Source organism: Globicephala melas, chromosome 13, assembly GCF_963455315.2.
Source record: "Globicephala melas chromosome 13, mGloMel1.2, whole genome shotgun sequence".
Taxonomy (NCBI): Eukaryota; Metazoa; Chordata; class Mammalia; order Artiodactyla; family Delphinidae; genus Globicephala; species Globicephala melas.
This window is the reverse complement of record NC_083326.1, coordinates 37,959,345-37,985,257: the sequence shown is the minus strand read 5'-3', so window position 1 is coordinate 37,985,257 and position 25,913 is coordinate 37,959,345. Positions and strand designations below refer to the sequence as shown.

Below are 25,913 nucleotides of genomic sequence, written 5' to 3'. Positions count from 1 at the left end.
ATCCATCCTTAACTATACCAAGAGGCTGAAGATAGCATGCATTATCTTGGCAATGTTTTAGGAGAAAACTCCCATGTCTAGAGTTAGACATTTCGATCTGTTCGAGTACTGCCTGTGTCTAACCTGGACATACACACTGGCTTTGCTTTCCTGTTATGTCTGTGACACTGTAAGACATTCATATAGGAGGAAGCCACTCTAGGGTTCCTGGATGATGCTTTGACTTTGCCGTATTAAATGCCTTGCTTCTTATTAGGCTTGTCCCCTTCTCCCCTCACTCCCTCTCCCAAAAAGTTGCTTTAAAAGGAAGAATAATAAAAGTATTTTGGTCTCTTTCTCCATAACCAGATTGACCCACTGACAGTCTGACTTTATTAGTTCAGACACTTGGCTATGAAAAATTCCTTTTTCATCCTGATTATTGTTTATTTTAACACTTTTGATTTAAGAATGAATGTATTTAATTGCTCTTTATTTTTTGTTATTAACTTACTAAGGTTTTATGATTTGTGCAGCTAGTTCCTATGACTTTCATAGAAGCTTATACTTCTATGACACATAAAAGACATTTTAGAAAGTTTATACTCCTGCCTCGTTGAGGTAAGCCCCCTATAGCCTACCTTTCCTGCTGATTAGAACTAAAAGCTCTGGACAAAATATAAAAGCAACTACATAAATAATCAAAAGCAGACAGTTGGTGCTGGGAAATTAAAACCTGGAGGGGCAACTAATTTGGGGTGCGTTTCCTAGTGTTTTATTTTGTTTTGTTTCTTTTTTCCCGTGGTTTTGCCCCCAGTTATGGAGCTGGGCAACAGTGGCTCTGGCAATTAAAACTCTGATAGAAACCTCATTTTTCTATCCAGAGAAATCAAGTAAATGGGTCCTGCATTTAATAGTATGGGGGAGGGATCTTTATGTTTTTTCTACCTTTCCCAGCTTTGCTCCTAAGACAGACCCAGTTGCAAGGCTGCAGCTATAGTAGAAGTGCTACAAGAGAAACCCTGTCTTTCCTGCCAGATAACCCAGAAAGGGGCATCTGTGATGAAGACTAAGGAGGACATCTTAGAAAAAAAAGAGAGCTGGGGAGGGTGTCCCCTCATTTTGTGTATAACCAGCACAAGTACTAGTTTGTGCATGTGTCAGACAAACCCACAACAGCATACCACAGTCTTTGAGAACTGGCCTTCAGTTAGAACCACTCCTCAGAGGAGGTGAGGAAGAACTTGTGGTCTGAACCTAACTGACCTGATTGCCTGTTAAAACAGACAAACAAATCCTCTAGCAGATTATAAAAGATCAAAGGACTGACAGCCAATACAGCATAACATTAAAATGTCCAGGGTATGATTCAAAATTATGCTGCCTACAAAAAAACCAGGAAATTATAAACAATTCTCAAAGGAAAAGAGAGATGCCGACCCCAGGGTCACCCAGATTTTGAAATTTATCAGGGAAAGACTTTGAAGAAGCTTTTATAGCAATTCTGCGTGGCATAAATGTAAACACTTTAAATTAATTTCTCAGTAGAGAAATAGAAACTATTAAAAACAACCAAATGGAAATTTTGGAACCAAAAAAATACAGTATCCGAAATAAAAAATTCACTGGGTGGGCTCATCAACATAGTGGAGTGACAGAAAAAAAAAAGTCAGTAAACTTAATGATAGATCAATAGATATTTTTCAACTTTTAAAACAGAAAGAAAAAAGAAAGATTGGGGAAAAAAATGAACAGAGCCTTAAAACCTAACTTATGTCCAGAAGGAAGAAAAAGATTACGTACAAAAAGCTGGAAAGAATAACCAATTCTTAAGGGAGAAGTCAGCCTCTGCCAAAAAAGAGTTAAGTCTTTTATATAAGACACAAATCAAGGTAAACTTTCTTTTTAAAATCTTGGGAGCCTTTGCAAGGATATGCTCAAGAATGTCAGTTTGCACAAAATTGTCTTGCAAATAAAGTACTGAAACATTTTCTGTCACAGAGAATGCTAGTTGCCTACCTATTATCTATTCTTCCCTTATTCCTTCTTAAATGAATGCCAGTCTTACTGAGAGTAACAGTGTCGCAGGATAAAACCCGCATTACCCAGCCTCTTTTGCAGATGGGGTGGCACTGGGATACAGGTCTGGCCAGTGAGATGTAAGTAGAATTTGTGCCATGGGGTTTCTAAGAAACTCCCTTAGGAGGGCCCGGGGGTGGGGGTGGGGTGGGAGTGTAGCAGGCTCCACTGTCTGCTGCACTCGATTTTATGCCTCTTTTCATCCTTTGTCCAGTCTCTTTTTCCCCTATGGCAGCGGTTCTCAACCAGGGATGATTTTGACCCCCAGGAGAAATTTGGCAGTGTCTGGAGACATCTTTGGTTTTTACAACTGACAGTTGCTAGCAGCATCTAGCAGGTAGAGGCCGTGGGTATTGCTAAACATCCTACAGCGTACAGGACAGTCTCCCACCACAAAGAATCATCTTGTCCAAATGTCAAGAGGCCAGATTGAGAAGCTTTGCTCTATGGAATGCTGACCTGATGTTGCAGATTAAATAGCCATTTTGTGAGTAGAAGGTGGCAAGTCCATGTCTGAACAAAAATATAGAAGGAACTGAAGTCCTGATGACATTGTGACACTGCTGTAACAGCTGCAGACTGTGTTCTTCCAGAGGCTTCATTACAAGAAAAAGAAAACACCTAATTTATTTAAGCTAATGGATTTCTCTTTCCTTACTCATTTACTAACTGGTAGAGTATTTATTTAGAAGTTGTTAGTCATAAAGATTAGGGCAGCTAAAATATAAATAGTAATGAAGAGGTCTTAGGTATTGAAAAGAATAAGGAAGAGCTTATGTTTATCTGGGCAAAGAGGCATTTGAAGAAAGTATCTTTTTCTAAAGATTATCTTGAAGGGAGTTGTACCATTCTGTGGGTTTTTTTAATGAAGAACTTTTCTGTTGTTACTATAACATATTTCATTCTAGTGCCATAATTTGGTCTCCTCAGCTTCCACTAGATCTGTAGTTAGCTTGGATCACATAGGGACTTAACTACCTGAGTCTCCATTGCCTGGGGTTGCAGATCCATTAAAGGGAAAGTGATGGAGGTTAAGCATTGTATATACTATGGAAGGATAAGAGGTAATGTTGGTTGAGCTTTGGGGGATCCCTTTCTGATTATGGGGGCAACATCAAAGCTAAAACACCATGTCTAGCCTTGGAATTCAGTTAAAATGATGCTGTCATTTGAAATCATGCCACACTAAGATCTAAGGAACTAAAGCTGTTTGTTCTGACCAAAAATAGGATAGAGGTATAGCAATCATTGATGGAAACAAAAAATGGAAAATTCAACATAAAAAATTCCCTAACCATGAAATTGCCTCATGTTCTCCAGAAAATGGTATTTCTTTGCTTTAAAAATGCTGGTTTGAAGCTGTCGCAGAGCAATGCCATACTTACCTAAATTATAGGGACCCTTTAAGTAGCCATTTGTGGAATACAAGAAACTTAGTGCACTTGTAAATTTATACCTGTGACAGCCTGATTCTCACTGCAGAATTCTAGGGGTGAAAAACACCCCCAAACCTTCTAATCCATTCCCTTACTATTGTGGGAAATTGTATATCAGTAAAAGATACAGATTGTACCCTAAAGGGTTTCAATCTAATGAAGCTAACAGTAAACATATACTGGGTCTGTCCACTAACATCTCAAAATTAGTGTGACTAAAATTGAACTCTTGATTTCCCTTCCAAACCTGTAACTCTCTCATCTGCCTAGCTCGGTAATTGGCATTCCTATTCTTTCTGTTTCTCAGGAAAAATCTTTGAAGTCATAATTGACATTTTTCTTTCTCTCTCACCCCCAGAGCCAATCCATCACCACATCCAGCCCATTCTAAACATATCACAACTAATACCATTGCTTACCGCCTTCACTGCTTCCACCCTAGTCCAGGTCCACTTTTTACCAGGATTACCTCCTAGATTTTTACCCAGGTGAAATGAAGACCTATATTCACATGAAAACCTATATGTGAGTATTTACAGTGGCTTTATTCATATTCCTTAAAAACTGGAAACAATCCACATGGCCCTACTCAGCAAAAAAAGGAACGGACTGTTAACATACACACTACATACCTGAATCTCCAATGCATTATGCTAAGTGAAAGAAGCGAGACTCAAAGAGTGAGTCCATTTATATGACATTCCTGAAGAGGAAAACTACAGAGACAGAAGCAAATCAAGAATTTTTAAGGCTGATTACAAAGCATGAGGAGTTTTTTTGGTATGATGGAACTCTCTTGATTATTATGGTGCTTACCCGACTGTACTCATTTCTTAAAACTTGAAAAACCATAGACTTAAGGATGAATCTTATTGTACATAAATTGTATCTTAATTCAGAAAAAAAAAAGAATTCATTGTTAGTAAGAGCAGAAGACTTGTCAGTCAGAGTTCAGTGTGGGAAACAGAAACCATTCAAGATATTTTAAACAAGAAGGAATTTTATATACTAGGAATAAAAGCTTTGGAAGGGCCTAAGAAGCGATTTTATGTTGGACTTCGGGTGGTGACTTCAGAACAATATAGAACTTATATACTCAGGGCATAATGCTCTGAGACCATCACTGGAGCTATGCTGGAATCCAGAACAAAGCATCTACTGCTGCTGCACTGGTCTCTGGACATCCAGGAAACCACAGAATAGATTCCCACCAGTGAGACCAAAAGGTTAGGAAGCCAGGTCAACAAGCCATTGGTGCTTCTGCTGCTGCCACACTGCTGCTTCTTTCCCCAAAAAACTGAAAAATGTTCCCTATTTTGTTAATGCTGGAGAGAATTCTCATGTTTTCACCATTGTCCTTGCCAGCAGAGACAAACAAAGAAGACCCCCAAAATCATGTGAAATAAGCAGAACCTAATTGACATCCAGAGCTCTGGCTAATAGAAGGGAGTCTGTAGTTTCCCACATTTTATAATTAAATGGAGTGTGGAGTAAGCCATGCGTCAGTGGTCAGCACAATATCTAAGCTTCCATCAATAAGGGACTGCTTAATGAATTATGATATGTTATACAGTAGATGAAGGATTTACCCAGGTGGCGGGTATTCTGTAAGCTGGAGTATATAATTGCACTGTTGAGTCTTGGTTAATAAATTCTGGTGCTTTAAATATAGAGCTCTTACATCTAACTGTACTGAAGTCAATATATTGCAGTTTCTATAATCCTACTTTTAAATTTGTGTAGCAAACATTGCTATTTCTTTAAGATAGTTAAATAACTTCTCTTTTTCAAAATTAATTTGAAAGATTACAGGACAAGTTAGACTTCCTAATATCGAGAATGCCATACATAAATTTAGAAAACAAGAATTTTTCGAAATGGTAAATAATATAGAAGAGATCTTTAACAACTTTCTACATGAGGCAGATCAGCTACAGATAAAGGACTAAGTTTATATAGAATATGTAGTAGAACACAGCCTTATCTCTTGGCTGTGAAATGCAAATGTTGCCTTCCAAGTGGCATGTGGATCACTGTTCTCAGAGGAATGCCCTGATGGCATCCTCTCACATATCACCTACGACATAGCTGGTGTACATGCACACTCCTGTGTGTACGTACACCACCAGAATGGGTCTGAGTAGACTCACTGCAAACTTAAAGCTCCAGGGAGAAGTATTTTAGTTCGTGGACACAAGCCTGTTAAGTTCGGCCCTCTCTCACCCCCACAAAATAAAGTTCAAGTTAAAAAGTATCTTTAAATAAAAAATAAGCTATTTTATCTTAAAGTGTACGAGCAGTGCGCTTAGAGTGAATTGCCTCAGAAACTAAATGGCCAGACTTCCTCTAACAGATTTTAATTATTTTTATAGTTTTTCCCAAATGAAGACTCACAATAGCCATTTTAAGTAAACTAGAGCAATTCTTTCATCTTCATTGCAAGCTTCAGACCCTAAACAAAGCATGAAGCTGGGCAGTGCACTGTTTAATTTTCAGAGTGGATTTTTCATTATGTTTTATGATAACTTTTTATTTTTATCAAGTTGCATGTCAGCCTTCTGTTTAGACTTAAGAAGATTTATGGCAAATGATCTGGGTGTTTATTTGGACAAACATGCAATAAATCAGTCTACTGTTTCAATAAAATGTTATTAATAGAACACATTATTCTGTTCAGTATTATGTTATCTTTAAAATTAAGCAGAACATTAGTGGTAGTGAAACTAGTTTCAATCAATACATTCCTGTAATGAAACCTACTGTATAAGAAACTTCTTTTTAAGGAGGAAAAATGTCCTTAACACAACTACCAACTACCAACTTCTGACTCTAGAGATGGCATTTCAGTTTCTAAAAATTATTTGGTAGGATTTCTTTGTGTTTGTTTTGGTGTTAAGATAGTTTCCTGAAAGTTACCTTGCAGCAGTTAGTGCGTAAATGTTCCTTAAACGCTTTTTTTTTTTAATTGAAGAATTTAGTTGGCACTTGACCTGGCAGAGACCCACCCAGGTGTGTGCTTCAGTGAAATTGAGGTCAGAGCTGCTGTTGACACTCAGGAGTATAAGAATTGCCAATTTCTCTTCTGATCGTATAGAATTTCTGGTTAAATTTATTAATGGAGTATAGATAGAGGATATAATTTTAATTTTTCAAAATTCATATAATAATGAGAATTTACTAGGAGTGAGCCCCGATTTAAATCCTCTATCACCCACTATACTCCCTATTAAAATTTTAGAATGACGGCTTTAAATTCAAAGGTGGCTAAAGTCTCAGGGTGGTACTGTAGTCTTAGGAGAACTTCACTGCACAGGGACTGACGGGTTGTTTCTGTTGCTGTCTTCTGTTTAGATAGCAAAGTGCCTTGAGAAAAGGCTGCTATTTGATAATGCCGTGGGAAATTAAAGACCTTTGAATGTTAAATTGTGTATATTTTCCAGTGGAAAATCTCTTAAAACATACTTTATGCTTTTGCTTGGTACACAGTATTGTCATCACACAGCAGTTTAAGGAATCTGGAGACTGGTTGGAATTCCAAGTTTACTCCTTTACTTCTGTGGTTTTATATTTTTAATCTGAATGTAAGAAATAGAGATTATCTTACTGTGGTTTTATTCTCATTAAATTGTTAAGAAGTGGTTTTGGGAGATGAGAGTTATGTTAAGATGAAAAAATAATTATGAAAATCTAAGCCATCATACATATTCTACTGGCTTAGGATAAAGTTTCCATAGTCCATCAGGCAAATAATTTGATCATGTTGCTGTAAGACTTTAACAGTAAACAAGCGAGTTCTAATACATTCTTTGAATACCACTGCTAACATTTAAATGCAGATGGTTATCATATTTTTTCATACCAGTAGGAGACTACTTAAAATCTGCGTTGGAGTGAAGCATAAGGTAGCAAGCAGTACACTTGATTCTGGTTTTTATCTTTCTTAGTTCCACCTCAGAACTTTTAAATGCTACATTTCTGAAGGAAGGTTCATTTTTGTGTTATGACTGTGAACACCTGTGAACCACTGGGCTTAATTTGTTTACAGCTGACAGTGATTGTGTGTGGAGACTGTGGCAGCAGTTGGCAAGGAGCAACTGACCATTTCGTTATCTCTGCATTGTCTTATTTTTCTTGTTTCCCCAACATTTTAACATCATCTATGTTTTGTGAAGTTATTTGTAGGTTTTTTTTTTTTCCCTAGTAGTTATCTGGTTTGGTATTAAGGTAATTCTGGCTTCACTAAATGAATTGGAAATTGTTTCTTCCTTTTTCTATTTTCTATCTATGTGATATTATAATTTCTTTAATTGACATGGAGGTATTAAGATGTTCTCTTTTATCTTCAGTCAGTTTTGGTAATTTCTGTCTTTTAAAGGATTTGTACATTTCATAAGTTGTCATATAAGTAGCATGAAGTTGTTCATAATATTCCTTTTTCAACTTGATGATGTCTGTGGCATTGCATCTGTGTGCCCCTTTTTCATTTTGATGATTTGTATCTTTTTTCTTGATCAATCTTATTGATTTTTTAACAAAACAGCTTGTATTAGATTTTCTCTATTGTTTGTTTTCTATATCATTTATTTCTGGCCTTATGTTAATTTTTCCTTCTATTTATTTCAGTTTTAATTTGCATTTCTTTTTCTAACTTCCAAGATTGACATTTAGATCATTGGTTTGGGACTTTATTCTTTTCATTTAAAATTACAGATTTACACATTTAAACATTTAAAGTTATAAACATTTAATGTTATAAATTTCCCTCTGAGAACTCCTTTACCTGCATCCCACACTTTCTTATGTTGTGCTTTTTTTTTTCAAAATATTTTCTTTTTTTTTTTTTTTTCGGTACGTGGGCCTCTCACTGTTGTGGGCTCTCCCGTTGCGGAGTGCAGGCTCAGTGGCCATGGCTCACAGGCCTAGCCGCTCCATGGCATGTGGGATCTTCCCGGACCGGGGCACGAACCCGTGTCCCCTGCATTGGCAGGCGGGCTCTCAACCACTGCACCACCAGGGAAGCCCCAAAATATTTTCTAATTCCCTTTGTGTTTTCCTCTTTGAACGGTTTATAATCATTTATAAATTTTTCTTAATTTCAAATTTTTGCAGATTTCTCAGATAACTTTCTGACATTTATTGCTAATTTAATTCCTCTGTGTCAGAAAATGGAGTCTCCACAATTTCAATATGTTGAAATTATTGAGACTTGTTTTATATCCTGTGATATGACCTATCTTGCTGAATAGTTCATCCACATGTAAAAGTAACCTAATCTACAATTATTGGATGGAGTAGTCAATATATAGCAATAGGGTCAATGTTTTTATAGTATTTGTTCAGGTCTTCTATATACTTACTGATTTGGGGTCTGTTTTTTCTGTCATTAACTGAGAGCTTTGAAAGCTCCAAATATGATTATGGATTTATTTTTCTTTTTATTTCTATCTTTCCTTCACATATTTTGAATTTCAGTTATCAGATGCCTTTGCATTTAGGATTGTAATGTCTTCTTGGTGCATTAAGTTCTTTCATTTTGTAACATGCTTCTTTGTCCCTGATAATATTACTTGTTCTGAAATACCTTGTATGATATTAATATAGCCACTCCAGCTTTCTTATAATTAGAATTTGTAGAGTATATTCTTCTCCATCCTTCTAGTTTTCCCTATCTTTGTCTTTATAATTAAAGTAGGGTTCTCATAGTTGGATTTGGCATGTAGTTGGCTTTGGTTTATAATCCTGTCTGATATCCCTGGCTTTTTATTGGAGTGTTAGTATCTTTTACACTTGATTAATTATCCAATATGGTTGGGTTTAAATCTACCATCTTGTAATTTATTTTCTGTTTTTCACCAATTTTTCAGTTTTTCTTTAGTTTTTCCTGCCTTTTTCTTATTAATTTTTATTGGAGTATAGTTGCTTTATAATGTTGTATTAGTTTCTTCTGTACACCAAAGTGAATCAGCTGTATATATACATATGTCCCCCCTTCTTTCCCATTTAGGTCACCACAGAGCACTGAGTTTCCTGTGCTATACAGTAGGTTCTCATTAGTTACCTATTTCATACATAGTAATGTATATATGTCAACAGTTTTAGCATTATCTCTACTTGGGGCTCATTTTTTTGTTTTTGTTGTCTTTTCTTTTTTGCCTCTTTGATCAGGTCTTTATTCAGAATTAACTGTCCGAAATGATCTGACCTTTATGGAATGCACAAATTAAAGTTTATGCAGCAGGCTTCTTTTCTTCTGTGGTGGGTTTCTTTTCTGTGGGCTTCTTTTCAGCTGGCGGTTTTTTGGTCACTGCAGCCTTTTTCCCCACAAAAGCCTTCTTCTTAACACCAGCAGCCTTCTTTCCTTTCTTCTCCACCACAGGCTTCTTGCCCAGAACCCCTTCCTCATCCGATATGGCTGCTAACGCTTCTGCTGCCTTATCCATCCGGAGTTTGTGATTCTTCTCCTAGAGAAGAATTATGTCCATCCAGTGCATGGTCTTTGCATATGGGTTTAGCTTCAGCGTGATTCTCAGGTTTTTCAGTGGATTCTTCTTCTGGACTCACAGATGAATCTGTGTGGTGTTCTGAGGGCTCTTTGGATCTCTGGGCTTTTCAAGATTCTGCAAAGGTCTGTTTTGAGTATCTTGCACATGGGAAGGTTGTAGTTGCTCTTGAAGGAGGCAGCTTCACGCCAAATGCCATACAGATCATCTTACTTGTGGAAAGTACTTTCAGTCCAAAGGCAGAAATGTCCCATGTGCTCATCAGGAGTAAGTTGCAAGATGTTCAGTTTGCTTACACTAAGCAGAGTAATTCCAGGGATGTTTCTGAAGGCCTCAGTGATACCGTTGTCCTCATTATAGATGATGCAGGGTTCCCTACCCTGGATATGACACAGTTTCTCATTTTGCCTTTGCCAGCTCTCATTTGCTGTGAGCCATAGACCTTTTTGAAATCATTCCATGCCTTAAGAAGGCCTGTTAGATTTCTTAAGAAGCAAAACAGCCTCCTTGTTCTTCTTGTAGCCTTCAGCTTTATCTTCAGCCACCAAAGGAAGTTCAGGAATTTCCTCAATACAATGACTTTTAGACATAACCAGTGCTGATAAGGCCGAGGCATCCAGAGCAGAGCAGATGGCATATCACTTCTGTGTTGTGTTCACTCTGCGGTGCCAATGTTGCCAGGTTCTGGTTGGCACAGACATGTGGCCCCCATGATACTTATTTCCAAAGGCACCCTGGCCAGAACAGTCAGTCCAACTGCCTCGAACCCTGGAAACTTGAGCCAGAGCCTAGCCAGCACCCAAAGACTCAGCACTGGTTTGATGACCTGCTAATTCACTGACAGCATAGGGTTATCTGCTGTGTTTGTGCAAGTTGGTGTGAACAGAGTTCACAATATCTGGTTGAGCAGGAGCCTTGAACACAGCAGGTAAAGTGACATTTATGCCAGATGACTCCTCCTTTTAAGAGAACACTGATATCAGTGGATGAGCACATGCCACGGCAGTGAGAGGAGAAGACTACGCTCCTCTCGACCTGGCGGCTCCCATGGGAAAAGCTTGGGCTCATTATCTTTGTTTTAGGTAAATTTTAAATATGAAAAGATATTGCTTATATTTCCATTTTCTGGAAGTCTTTATTCGTTTGTTTCCAAGTTTCCATTTAGTATTATTTTATTTATACCTGAAGATATATGTTTGTTTGTTTGTTTATGGCCATACAGATTATCTGGTAATAAATTCTTCTGTCTTTTGTTTGTGTGAAAATATCTATTTCACTTTCAATTTTAAAGGAAATTTTTATACAGTTCTGGCTTAACAGTGTGTTTTTGTTTTCTATTCACCACTTCTAAAATATTCTATAATTTCTTCTGGTTGGTATGTTTTTTTCTAATGAGATTTTAAAATAAGATTCATTCTTATTCTGTTTCTTTGTATGTCATGTGTTTTTTAATCTTCCTGCTCAAGAACTTTCTATCACTAGTTTTTAGCAAGTTGATAACGGTGCCCCTTGGTGTTCTTTGTGTTTTTCTGCTTGAGTTTCATTGAGCTTCTTGGGTCTGTGGGTTTATAGATTTTATTAAATTTAATATTTTAAATCATCATTTCTTCATATATTTTTTCTATCTTCACCTCTGCTGTCACTGCAATTACATGTATCACTTGTATCATTCCACAAGTTACTAAGGCTTTGTTCCCCAATCTTAATTTTTTTCTCTGTGTGTTTCAGTTTGGATAGTGTCTATTTCTGTGTCTTCAAGTTCCTTAAGCAACATCTAATCTCCTGAAACTTTTACTGCATGGAGTTAACATTTTAGATTTGTCACTTTTCATCTATTGACTATCATTTGGTTATTTTTTATATCTTATTATTATGTTCATGTTTTTCTTTAAATCTTTAATTATGTTGGGCTTATTTATAATAGATTTTTTAAAATCCTCATATGCTAATTTGTCATTTCTGGGTTTTTTCCTCTTGATTGACTAGTCAAATTTCATTGTATGTCTTGTAATTTTTTATTGGCTGTTCGTTAGTGTGTATGTTACATTAATGAGTATCTAGATTTTGTTGTCTTCCTTTGTAGAGTGTCCTAGCGGGCATTTAAGTTATTGGTAGATCTTGACTTCTCAGAAGCTTATGTTTAGGCTTTATTAGGACTAGTCTGTAGGCTAGATTTTTCTCTAACAACCATTTAGTTAGCTCTTTCTGGGTTCTCAATAGGACTGAATATCCTGGGATCAGCTATGACTTTCTCATTCTGACTGGTCAAAACTTGTACACCTCCCTGTTCCGTGTGACTTCTGGGAACTGTTTTACTTCCAACTCCCTGGTTGTTCTTTTCCCAGGCTATCGCAGTTTAGCTCTACACATGTGCAGTCTTGGCATTCAGCAAAAACTCAAACGGCCTATGTGCCGATTACTCAGCTATTTTTCTGAATAGCTCTCTCTTCTCTGGGACTCTGTTCTGTAACTTGTAGCCACCTCAGCCTCCCTGAACTCCGATCTCTGTCTCCGTAATTCACCAAGACTTTTGTGTTCTGCTTAGCACTACCCTCCCTCTAGCGTAGTCTGGGATGTTTGTCCAAACAGAAATGAAGGACCATTGTATGGCTTAGCTCATTTGCTTGCCTTCTTCCAGGGATCATATACCTTTACTAGCTGCTGTCCAATGTCTGAAAACAGTTGTTTTATATATTTTTTCTAGTTTGTAGTGGACAGGTAAGTGTATCCCCCTCTATAATACCCCAAAATGGAAATTTTCATTGAAACTATCTTTTAAATGTAGTTTTTAAATTTTAGCATACAAATTTAATGGTATTCTTAAGAAAACAAAGAGGCTTTATAGGAGGGAGAAAGTGTATTGTGAGCATAACAAATGCAGAGTAACAAAACCTTATAGGAGATATAGTATTGAATGCTTTTTGCTGTTTTAAAGAAGGTAAAAATATAACCTTATGGACCAGAAAAATACTTAACTGAGAAAATTTAAGGGAAGAGAAGATACATTGTTGTCAGATTTATTGTAACTTGTAATTAAAGCCCAAATTGATGTGTAATAGGAATCTTGTAAAGAATACTTATTTTGAGAGTCCAAAGTAATAAAAGAGAAATAGAGATTTAAATAAGAACTACAGAAATATAAATATCTGGCCTTCACGCTGGAAACCAAACTTCATGGTTTTGGCTCTAGATTCAGTTACTTTGGGCATGTCTTTGAGCTTTATTAACATCTCCTTATAGGAATCAGATTTAACTCTTAATAAAAATAAACTTTGGGGACTTCCCTGGTGGTGCAGTGGTTAAGAATCCGCCTGCCAATGCAGGACACTCAAATCCGTGTCCTGGTCTGGGAAGATCCCACATGCCGCAGAGCAACTAAGCCCATGCGCCACAACTCCTGAGCCTGCGCTCTAGAGCCCGTGAGCCACAGCTACTGAGCCCATACACCACAGCTACTGAAGCCCATGCGCCTAGAGCCCATGCTCTGCAACAAGAGAAGCCAACGCAATGAGAAGCCCGCACACTGCAACCAAGAGTAGCCCCTGCTCTCCACAACTAGAGAAAGCCCGCACACAGCAGCAAAGACTCAACACAGCCAAAAATAAAATAAATTAAATAAATAAATAAAGAATTCTCTTTAAAAAAATAAAATGAAATAAACTGCGACTTCACCCACTAAAAGGTGCTCTATCAGGTATATCCCATGTGCCTTCTGTATGATGCAGTACTTTGTGAAAATCTGTTAATACCCTGAAAGGATAGAGAAATGAAATGTAGTTACGGATAGGTTAATTATCCTCTGCATCCCAAAGGTTTATGTGTGCTCTTGTCATAAGTAGATTTGGTCTTAAAATAAAAGCAAATTCAGATAACGTAGGAAGGAGAAAATTTAATCAACATTGTTGAACAAAAGAGCTGAATGAGGTTCATCTGCTACTGTGCAGAACTAAAGGATGCTGAAAAGTAATGGATATAAAATAAGAATAAAGGGGAGAGCAAAAGGAGTGAAAAGAACTCCAAATATACTTTTCTTCTATTAGTTACATATAGAACGCACAGAGACTTTTGAGAAAAAGATACTTTGTGGACAGAAGGTACCCACTTTAATGGGAAAGAATTATTTGTTCCAATATTCACAAAAAGAGGATAAATAATAAATGTTTAGGTATAAACCAGTCATAGAGGAGGAGACCAGAGCAGGAAAGGAAATTGTGTTTGGCCCATTGTATGAGGTAAGGGAATGAAAAATATCTGAACACTGACTTCCCACAGCCAGATGGAACACATTCATCAAGTCAGGAGGCATTTGGTAGCACAGTGGTTCTCAAAATGTGTCTCCTAGACCAGCAGCATCAGCATCACTTGGGAAATTTTCTAAAAATGCAGATCCTCAGGACCCAACTCATACCTACTGAATTAGAAACTCTGGCAGTGGGACCCAGAAATCTGCATTTTTAACAAGCCCTCCAGGTGATTCTTATGAACACTAAAGTTGGAGAATATTTGTGCTAGTGTAATAGAAATAAATGTCTTCTGTTAATCAAACTGCTGGTGAGTCCTATAACATGCAGCGTTTTATAAATACATCTTCCTGAATTATCTTCTTGGTACAGATAGGTTAGAAATATTTTCTGTCTGAAGAAATGATCAGTGTGCAGTGTGCTTAATCACACAAGTACTAGAAAACAGGAAAAGTCTATAAGATGGAAACTGACAAGTCTCTTTGTCATCACTTCTATCCATTCTTTATGTCCTTTTTCTGTGATTTTTCTGTGTAGATAGAAGGATTTAAACTAATTTTGGTTTGGAGTGAGGTAATCAAATATGCAATTTTTAACACAAAAATGAGTCCTTTGAGTTTAAAATAGTTTTTAAAAACCTGTATGAACTGTACTAAAGTGTTATTTTTTCAATGTTGCTCTTCCTTTCCTCTCTCCTCTACTCTTCTCTGCTCCCCTCTGTTCCTCTCTACTTCTCCACGATGCCTCAGCTTTCTCCCCTCTGCCTTTCCCTCAAAGTATGCCTTCCGAGGAGAAGAGAGGTTCTGTGTCAGGTTTGGGTTTACGAATATTAGGAAGGTCTTACATTAATGACTGTTTCTGTTTTCTTAATAGTGCCAAAAAAGTTCTCACTCTGTTTTGTAAGCACTTGATTGCAGGTGTGTTTGGTGCTGCCTAGCAACTTTGGCTGCCCTGTGAAAGAAACCACACTTGGTCAGAGTGATTTCCAGAGAGCGTTGAAAGGCAACATTGTGACAACTAAGGAAAATGCCTTTCTTGCGGACTAAAGTAGGCTGATTTAGCAGTCTTTCATAGCCAAGTTAACAAACATGTACAGTTGTTTATTTGTATTTCCAAGAAATATATTAAATACCTTATGGATTAGCAGCCACTTTATGCTGGACACCCATTGCACCAGCCTGAAAAATATTAACTGGGAGAGGAACTATAACTGTGACTAATATTATACTAATGAGCAAGACTTCCAGGTTTGAATACTTCTTGGGAAGAAGCCGATTGTCCTGTCCTTCTCGCTAAGAGATTAATCAAAATCACGTTGACTGTAGTGTCATTTAAATTACTAGGTGTTTAGGACTCCGCTAATAAACCTGATAGACTGAGGATGCTGTCTGTGCCTACCCAAGTTGTGCCAGTCTTCCTAGGTGAGACTTATTGGTGGAAGCCCTTTACATACAGGTCATTTAGACGGATCGGCTGTGTTGAACAGATGATGGCATGCACAGATATTCCATACAGTTTGACTTGTTTAGTTCTTGTTGAGACGTGTAGAAACATGAAGACTGTTGCGAGTAGGCCAGTCTGTGCTCACAGGTACCTGCTTTTTGTATTGGGTTGGCCAAAAAGTTCTTTCAGGTTTTCCTGTAAGATGTTATAGGAAACCCGAACGAACTTTTTTGCCAACCCAATATTTGGAATCATTGCCAAGAGTAATGGCCTGGTTTAAATGCCTGGGTTCACTCCCTTCCATCCTACATGAAAAGTGCTGTGAGAATTCAGGTTTGTGTTGTTGCTACCCATACCCCTTCCCTCCTCCACAGCAGCATTTTAGGACAGTTTTCTGTGAGCAGGGCTTCTCCTACTTTCTAGACTTAGTCTAAAGAACTAATTTAAGTTTTTGTGCTCTTTAGACTGTTTCAAGCTTAAATAATCATCCTAATCATGATCTCAGCCAAAATATGTCCAAAAGTTATCAGTATACAGTATATCATAATGATTTTCAGGCCCTAAAGAAGCTATATATTATAAATTGTGCAGTGATTAATTTTTGATTTGAGTATTCATCATCACTCCCTCTCAGCAGTGAAGTAAGCAACATCTGCCCCACTTGTATTTTTTGTTGTCATTATAGTTAACTACCTCTTTCCACCTGTTTTCTACAAATTGTATTGTTCTCTAATTCTATATTGTCATTAAGTATTCAGGGCATTGTGTAATAAATCTCTCCCAAATCAAGTTACTTTCCAGCCAATAGGCTCTAAAGGCCCACCTGAAACAAGATGAAGTGTGGATCTCCTGTATTAATGACATGTTGTCTATCATAGCAGAAGGGACCTTGTAAAGAAATCTTGAGGCAAGTAAAAGAAGTGGAAAGGGTTCATTGAGCCTCTGTCATTCACCCCAGTTATTCTTCATCAAAAAGCCTGATTTTTATTGTCTTTATACTACTTCAAAAATGACAAATGACCTTGTAATTAGTTTGTTTACTAATTTGTCTCTTTCCACGAAAATGTGGATTTTCATTACAGCAGGCTCATTATGTTTGATGGTTCCGTAGTACCTAGATCAGTATTTAGTACAAGGTATGCATTCAGTAAATGTTAGTGAATGAATGAATGTTGTCTTTTTATTATAAAATTCACCCATTTTAAAGGTGAATGATGCTGATAAATTTATAGAATATACAACCATCACACAATCCAGTTTTATGACATTCAACCAGCATTGGTCCATTAAGGACCATGCCTGCTGAAGGATCCCTCATGCCCTGTTGCAGTCATTCCTATTACTACCCTCAGCCCTAGGCAACCACTAGTCTGCTTTCTGCCTCTATGCATTTGCCTTTTCTGGACATTTCATATAAATAGGGTCATACAATAGAGAGCCATTTACATTTGGTTTCTTTCCCTTAGCATCATTTTTTGAGGTTCATCCATGTTGGAGCATGTATCAGTAGTTTGCTTCTTTTTATTGCTGAATACTTCTTTTTATTGTTCCATTTTATAGATACACCACATTTGGTTTCACAGTTCACCAGTTAATAGAGATTTGGAATGTTTACAGTTTTTGGCTATTATGAATAGTGTCATCGTGCACATTTGTGTTACAAGTGTTTATGTGGACATATGTTTTCATTTCTCTTGGATAGGTACCTAGGAGAGAAATTGCTGGGTAGTATGGTAATTTTATGCTTAATTTTTGAAGAAATTGCTAAACTGTTCCCAAATGGCCATATCATTTTACATTCTCACCAACAGTATATGTGAATTCCAGTTTCTCCAACTCCTCATTTTCTATATTTTTGGTTATCACCATTATAGTAGATGTGAAGTACTTTCTCTCCTTGGTTTTAACAGGGTATTCACTTTATTTTCTTAAAATTAATCAATCAATTAATTTCGTCTGTGTTGGGTCTTCATTGCTGTGTGCGGGCTTTCCCTAGTTACAGCGAGCAGGGGCTACTCTTTGTTGTGGTGCGTGGGCTTTTCAATGCAGTGGCTTCTCTTGTTGCAGAGCATGGACTCTAGGCGCGCAGCCTTCAGTAGTTGTAGCTCACGGGCTCAAGAGCACAGGCTTAGTAGTTGTGGTGCACGGGCTTAGTGGCTCTGAGGCATGTGGGATCTTCCCAGACCAGGGCGCGAACCCATGTCCCCCTGCATTGGCAGGCGGATTCTTAATCACTGCGCCACCAGGGAAGTCCCAGGCTGTTCACTTTAGCTTTCCTAATGTTTAATAATGATGAGCATCTTTTCATATGGTTATTATCCATTTGTATGTCTTCATTGGTTAAAGGCCTACTATATCTTTTGCCCATTTATTTACCCATTTTTAAATTGAGTTATTTTTCTCATGGAAAAAAAATCCTTGTGTAACTGGAACCACACAGTTCAAACCCTGTGTTGTTTAAGGGTAAAATTGATGTTTGTATATGGATCTTGTATTTTGTGACCTTGCTGAACTAACTATTCTAGTAGTTTTTCTGTTTTGATTGTAGATTCCTCAGTATTTTCCACATAAAGGATCATGACGTCTACAAATAAGTTTTCCTTTCTTTCCATAATGTCTTTTTTTTTTTTTTTTGCCTTATTGCACTGACTAAAACTTTTAGTATAGTGTTGACTTGAAGAGATGACAGTGGACATGCATATTTTGTTTTTGATCTTTTTCCATTAAGTACTCTTAAATAAAACCTATAGCTATAGGTTTTTTTATAGATACTGTTTATCAAGTTAAGAAAGTTCTCTTCCTATTTTGCTGAGAGTCTTTATTGTGAATGGTTGTTGAATTTTGTCAAACGTTTTTTCTGCTTCTGTTTAGATAATTGTGTGGTCTTGGTTTTTGTTTTTCATTCTATGAATACACTGTATTACTTGAATTGATTTTTTTGATGTTAAGCCAACCTTACATTCCTGAAATAAATCTCACTTGATCATTGTGTATAAGTTCTTTTATCTTATGTGAGATTTGGTTTACTAATATTTTGTTGATGATATTTAGGTCTACATTCTTAGAGAGACTGATCCTTGTTTTTCTTAAGATATCTTTGGCTTGATATTATCGTAATACTAGCTTCATAGAATGTGTTGAGAAGTGTTTCCTCCTCTACTTCCTGAAAGTTTGTGAATGGGGGTTATTATTTCTTTATATATTTGAGAGAATTAATCAGTGAAGCCATCTGGGCCTGAACTTTCCTTTGTGGAAAGATTTTTTTTATTACTTGTTCAGTTTCCTTATTAGTTATGAGTTCTATTAGTTTTCTATTTATGTGTCACAAATTATAATAAATTTAGCACTTTAAAACAACATTCATTGATTATTTCACAGTTCTATAGGTCACAAGCCTGGTTGATCTTGATGGGGTTCTCTGCTGAGTGTCCCACAGGCTGAAATGAAGGGGTCCCCTGGCCTGGGCTCTCCTGTGGACAATCTGAAGAAGAATCCACTTCCTAACTCATTCAGGTTTTGGTATAATTCAGGTCCTTGCAATGTAGGACTAAGGTCCCCTTTTCCTTGCTTACTGTCATCTGGGTGCCACTCTCAACTTTGACAGGCTGCCCACATTTCTAATCACCTGGCCCTGTTCATCTTCAAGCCAACAACAGCATGTTGATTTCTTCTTGTTTTTTCAAATCTCTTTGACTTCCCCTTCTTCTACCAGCTGAAGAAAACTTTCCTTTTAAAGCACTTCTATGATTAGATTAGACCCATCCAGATGATCTTTCTTTTGCCATATAACATAACATAATCATAGTAGTAACACCTTTTGACTTCTTCTTAGATCCATGATTTATTTAGACATGCATTAATTTTTAAACATTTGAATTCCCAAATTATTTTCTGTTGTTGGTTTCTGATTTAAATTCATTATGTACAGGAAATATATTTCACATAATTTCAACCCTTTGAAATTTGTTAAGATTTGTTTTATGCTGTAGCAAAAAAAAATTTTCCCCAAAGAATGTTTCATATGATTTCTATTGTTGTTAGACAGAATGTTCTATAGATGTCAGGTCAGGTTGGTTGACTTATCGTTCTTTTATGTTTTTGCTGATTTTCTGTTTAGTTATTCCACCTTGTGTTGAAAGTGGAGTATTGAAGTCTCCCATTTCTTATTATTAAATTGTTTATTTCTCCCTCAGTTTTTTTCAAGTTTTGATTCATGCGCCTTGAGAATTCAGCTGTTAGGTTCATATAATAGTTTATAATAGTTTATAATCACTTTTTTTCTTATAAATTGATCATTTTATCAATAGGAAATGTCCTTCATCACTAGTAATATATTTTACTTAAACATATTAGCATAGCTACTTTAGTTCTCTTATGTTACTATGTGCATGGTATATCTTTTTCCATCCTTTTACTTTCAGGCTATTTATGTGTGAATCTAAAGTGTGGCTATTATAGATAGCATACATTTGGATCTTGTTGTTTTATCTAGTTTGACAATCCCTGCCTTTTTCTTGGAAAGTTTAATCCATTTGCATTTAATGTAATTGTGATATGGTTGGATTTATATCCTGCATTTTGCTCCTTTTTTTCTTTATATCTATGTGGTTTTTTTCCTCTGCTGCTTCTTCACTGCCTTCTTTTGTGTTAAATAAATGTTTTGTAGTGTAACATTTTAATTCCTTGGCTATTTTTTAAATCATTGCTCTTGTGATTACAATATGCATTTTAATTTACCATAATCTCCTTAAGATGAATTCTAACAGTATTCCAGTAAAATATAAGCTTGGCTCCAATATAACATTTCCTCCCTACTCTACTATGCTATTGTTGTCATACACATAATCTTTTCATGTTAAAAGCCCAATAATACTGTTTTATAACTGTGATTTTTATGTAATTGTCTTATAAAGCAATTAAGAATTCACACATATACAAATTCTTTTACGTTTACCTACAAGATTATCTTTTCTGGTGTCCTTTATGTCTGTACAATGAAGTAACTGGTGTAAATTTCTGTTTAGCCTAAAGGATTTCATTTAACATTTCGTATAGAGCAGGTCTACCAGCAACTATTCTCTAAGTCTTTTTGTTTTGCTTTGCTTTGTTTTTAAACATAGAAATATCTTTATTCTGCCTTCATTTTGAAGGATAGTTTAGATGGATATAAAATTCTTGGTTGACAGTTTACTTCTTTTAGAACTTTGTACCATCCCACTGCCTTTTTGTTCAACTGTTTTTGATAAGCTGTTAGTTGTTAATATTTTTTTTAGCAGTATCTTTCCATTTATTTGTGTCTTCCTTGATTTCTTTGCGTGCGCACGTGCGCGTGTGTGTGTATGTGTGTGTAATGTGTTCTTGTTCCCTATATGTAATAAATCATTTCCCTTACTCCTTTGAAGATTTTCTTTTTGCTTAGCTTTAAACAGCTTGACCATAACTTGTCTAAATGTGGATCTTTTATGTTTATCCTTCTTGGAATTTGTTGAGCTTCCTGGATCTGTGGATTAATATTTTTCATCAAAATAAAAATATTTTGACTGTCATTTATTTTTTTCAAATATTTTTCTCCCCCATTTCTCTTTTCTCTCTTTCTGGGACTTCCATGTCATGTATGTAGGTATTCTTGGTTACCCACAGGTTTCTGACACTAATTATTCTTCATCCCTTTTTTTCTTTTTCTGCTCTTCAGATTAAATAATCTCTGTTAACCTACTTTTAAGTTTACTGTTCTTTCTTCTGCTATTTCACATCTGCTGAGGAGCCCCTCTACTAAATTTTTCATTTTACTCATTATACTTTTCAATTCCAGTATTTCCATTTGGTTCTTTCATATATATTTTTTCCCTCTATCTCTTTGCTGAGATTCTCCATTTGTTGTCAATATCATGCTTTCCTTTAATTCTTTAAATGTGTTTTTCTTTAGGTCTTTCAACATATTTATAATAGCTCTTTTGAAACCTTTGTAAGTCCAATATTTGGGCCCCTTCAGAGACAGTTGACTTTTTTTTTCTTAACATGGGTAACCCTTTCCTATTCCTTTGAAATTCTTGTAATTTTTTCATTGAAAACTGGACGTTTTATGTAATATATTGTAGCAACTCTGGCTTCTTATTGAAGGTTATTTTTGTTGCTGTCCTTTTCTTTGTTTGTTTTGTGACTTGCCTGTGTTAATTCTGTAGAATATATTTCCCTTCAATGTGTGTCCACTGATGTCTCTGCTCAACCTTTTCCTGTTTTCTTTTTAAATGTAGCTTCATAGGGGACAGTGCTGAGTCAACATAACTTAATTAGCAAATAGTTAATGATTGTTGATAGGTTGTGCTCAAATACCTTGAGTCAATATGGCTTCCACCCTTTGCCAATGGATGTTTGTGAGTTGGGGAATGCTTTCACTGTCTGCCATGCCTTTTCATGTTGCTATTTTCTAAGCTAGTAGTAATGTAAAAAACTTTAAAATTAAGCTACCAATGGCAGGCAAAATGGCACCTTTGTTGGTTCCATATGCTTGATTGTATAAGGTGAATCCCTCAAAATAGGAAGCAAGTACCGTATTTGAAGACATCTCAAACAAAATGGGTAGGAGTTTTGACCTTTAACTTCATAATTCATGCACTATAACATTTCACGCATTTTGCTTTCTAACTTTATTTAAAACTCTGTTTAGCATTTACTTTTTTGAGGAAAGGAGGAATTCTCAGACATATCATTATTCAGTTGCAAAGTATCCCTTTTCAGTTTCTTTAAAATAAATAGCAATAGTCCCTGGATTTATGAGCTTTGTGAGACAGATAAAGTGGTAGTTGAAAGCATTAAGCCAGCCATAACTAGCATGAAAAGGAGCCACTTCTACACGTTTGGGTGATTCACATTGAAGGTCATTGTATATTGATACTGCTTTCTCTTTGTGAAAAAGGTTGTTCTTGGTTATTTTGCTGTTTGGCCTTCAATCTAAATGTTCACCAGTCTTTCCATTGTTTTTTTTCTTTAGGCCGTGTTCTTAATGACTTTGTAGCACTTGAAGTTATATCAGCCATAGACTTCTTTGCAGATTGTCTCTGATGGTCCTCAATGTGGATTCCTTTATGCTCGTTGCTCAGGGAATGACACATTCCCATGTTTCTTTCCAAATACTTTATTATATCAAGCTTCTCCTCAATACTTGAAACTTGGCTTTTGCATGTACTGCTTGATGTTTCTGAACCAGGATGCTTAGACATTTAGGAGATTGTTTTCTTATATTGAAAAGTTCACAATGTAAAAGGATAGCAAAGCACAACCTTGTAGTGTTACATTCCTGAGGAACTGAGATAACTGATGGTTGTTTCAGGTGTGTGGGTGTGTGCATTGTGTAAATTCCTACATGGACCAGTTCAGCTGGGTGCAGTTTTCTGTGTTCACGTAGTGTGTTTCACAAAAAGAACTGTTCAGGAGCAAACATGAAGTTTGCATTATTTTCAGATTATTCCCTAATATATAAATCATGTTGGAACAAATCCATCTTTTCAAAGTAGTGTTCTAATAGACTCACTGTGTTCTAGATGATTTGGGTCAGGGCTTCCTAAATTATCTGTGGTGAAGAACCAGGTTTGATTATTTTTGTCCATCTCCATGGACTAAAACTTTTTAAAAATTTATTAAAAATTAAATACTATAAAATGAAATGTGACAACATTTTTATTAAAAGTTTCAATAGGCAGATTATATTTTAGTAAACATAATCTGAACAAGCACAACATAGGAAAAAATGATAAAAAGCTTCATTGAAAGTATGCATACAGGTGATTAATACAGAGAATGACTATTACATAACTTTTTCTTGTTTGCAATCATAACTAAAAAAAAAAAAAATGTATGTGTGAAATCACAATTCCCCCAGAATAAGTGCCTGTACACACTTTGAATGAGCGCCAGCTATATCAGTAGTACTATGTATGTTAACATTGAAAGTTTTTAATGTGATACACAAGCTTGCTCCTTCATTTATAACCTGTGCAGTCTTGTTTGGAGAGGTGATATGATACTCACAGGTGATAACATATATTTAAACTCTTTCTGTTTTGTTTTATTAACACTCACATAGAGAAATATCACAATAGTATATTGCTAGGAATGGAAAAGATTTTAAAGCAGTTTCAATAAGCTTTGATTATTCATTCTAAACTTTTAACTTTTTGTTCAAAATGAAGGACGTGGTGGTATGTTTTCAAAATTTGTCTCTAGCCCTTTATCACTAACCAGTTTCAACAATTCTTTAAAATTATAGTTAAATTTAAAATTCTTTCAATGAAAGAAATGGATTTTCTATGCATGGATCTTATTATGATGGAAAATAAAATTTGAAACATCTAATTTGAGAGGAGTTCAATGATAATTTTTCACAGATGTTCAGTATCAAGATCATCATAAATAGGGAATTCCCTGGTGGTCCAGGGGTTAGGACTCTGCGCTTTCACTGCTGGGGCCTAGGTTCGATCCCTGATCAGGGAACTAAGATCCCACATGGCACACAGTGGGGCCCAAAAAAAAAAAAAAATCATCACAAATAAATTTTATTGAAATTATGGAATATGACATAAAAATACATAGTGACGCTGCTCTTCCAAAGTACTGCCATTCATTTTTGCTTTTCAATCTGATCTGCCATTGAAGACAATGTTGGATTTTAACCTTGCAAAGAAGTATTAAAAATCAGTAAAAAAATAACAGTATCAGTCAGATAAGGCACGTTGGCTCTCCGGTTCCTATCTTATAAAAATTGTGACCAAATTAGTTTCTTACATTGCAGAAACACTTAAGATTTGTTCCAAATTCCCAACAAAACTTTTCCCTTCTATAGCCATCATGCCTCAGCATGTAATTTGTTAGCGGTTGGCTTCTGTATTAGAAATAAATAGAATAAACTCAAATTTTATGCATTTGCCTTTATAAAATCCACATTTTTAACATGTTGCTAAGCACACTATTTAATTCACCTGATTTTTTAAATACTAAAACATTCTAGATGAAGGAATTAATATGTTTATTTATAATTTGATTCATGGTCCAGAATATTTTCCTATTGCTGCTGTGCTGTCAAACGACATTTATGGATAATGTAAGCCTTCATAGTTTTATACTGTTCAAAATTGGTTATGTTTGTTGGCAATGAGGCCAAAAAATGCTGTTCTTTCTTCATATCATTATGATGTTTAAAATGCATGTGTACTAGAAAAACTGGCATGTTAGTGGAATATTTGCATTCTTCAGCTTCCAATGACAAACACTTTGCTAGTTTTATTATATGGAGTTGTTTTTGAATTACTAGCTAGTTCCTGCATAGCCACATCAAGCTATAGTGTCATGAGAAAAGAGTACTTGAGCTACTCTCTTTTCTACAAATTTACCCAACATCGCGCATACACCTTTGATACAGTCTTGCACTAATGTTTCAACAATTGTACATGGTCTTTGTGTTCTTAGCAAACCAAATTGCTACTTTATAAGCCTACAAAATAGTAATGATTATATGTGAATATTGTACACTGCTTCAGTTGGATCAGTACTCTTTATTTCAAAATCCCTTATTTCTTTATGTATGTATGTAAATGCTTCTTAACTTTTGATAATTTCATTGCTTCTTTAGCCAGAATATATCGGTGGGTAACACACTGTGGTTTTAGCACTTTACTGTCATTTATGGCCACAAAACTGAACTCAGTATATGAGGGATCACACTTCTAAGTAAAACTAGTATGAAGTAAAGCTAGTATGACCCCTTGGCCTTTATTTCTTTAGAATCACTTCCATCATCATTATTTGGTTTATAGTAATAAACTACTTCTGTATTCAGAAAAGGGATGTCTTGGCGGGGGGAGGGATAAATTAGGAGTATAGGTTTAACAGATACATTCCACTGTATATAAAATAAACAACAAGGATTTTTTGTATCGCACAGGGAACTACATTCATCATCTTGTAATAACTTATAATGGAAAAGAATCTGAAAAAGAATACATATGTGACCATACTTTGCTATATACCTGAAACTAACACAATATTGTAAATCAACTATACTTCAATTTTTTTTAATAAAAAAAGGGATGTCTTTTCTTGACCAAAAAGTCCAGTGAAGCTTGTTTCACTACATATAAAATAAAATTGTAAATAAATAAGTAAAATATTACTTCCCTAATTTAGCTAATAATATAAAATCACAATTTAGAAACAGGATTGATTAAGAATTAAAACAGTAT

The 25,913-nt window shown here is 35.8% G+C and overlaps 1 protein-coding gene and 1 pseudogene across 4 annotated transcripts in view; one reads left to right on the top strand and one right to left on the bottom strand.

Annotated features, from left to right (window-relative positions):
• The window catches only part of KIAA1328 (KIAA1328 ortholog), a 386,036-nt gene that overhangs the window by 182,063 nt on the left and 178,060 nt on the right, over nucleotides 1–25,913 (top strand). The window lies entirely within an intron of this gene.
• Nucleotides 9,722–17,547, bottom strand: LOC115863614 (large ribosomal subunit protein uL4 pseudogene; annotated as a pseudogene).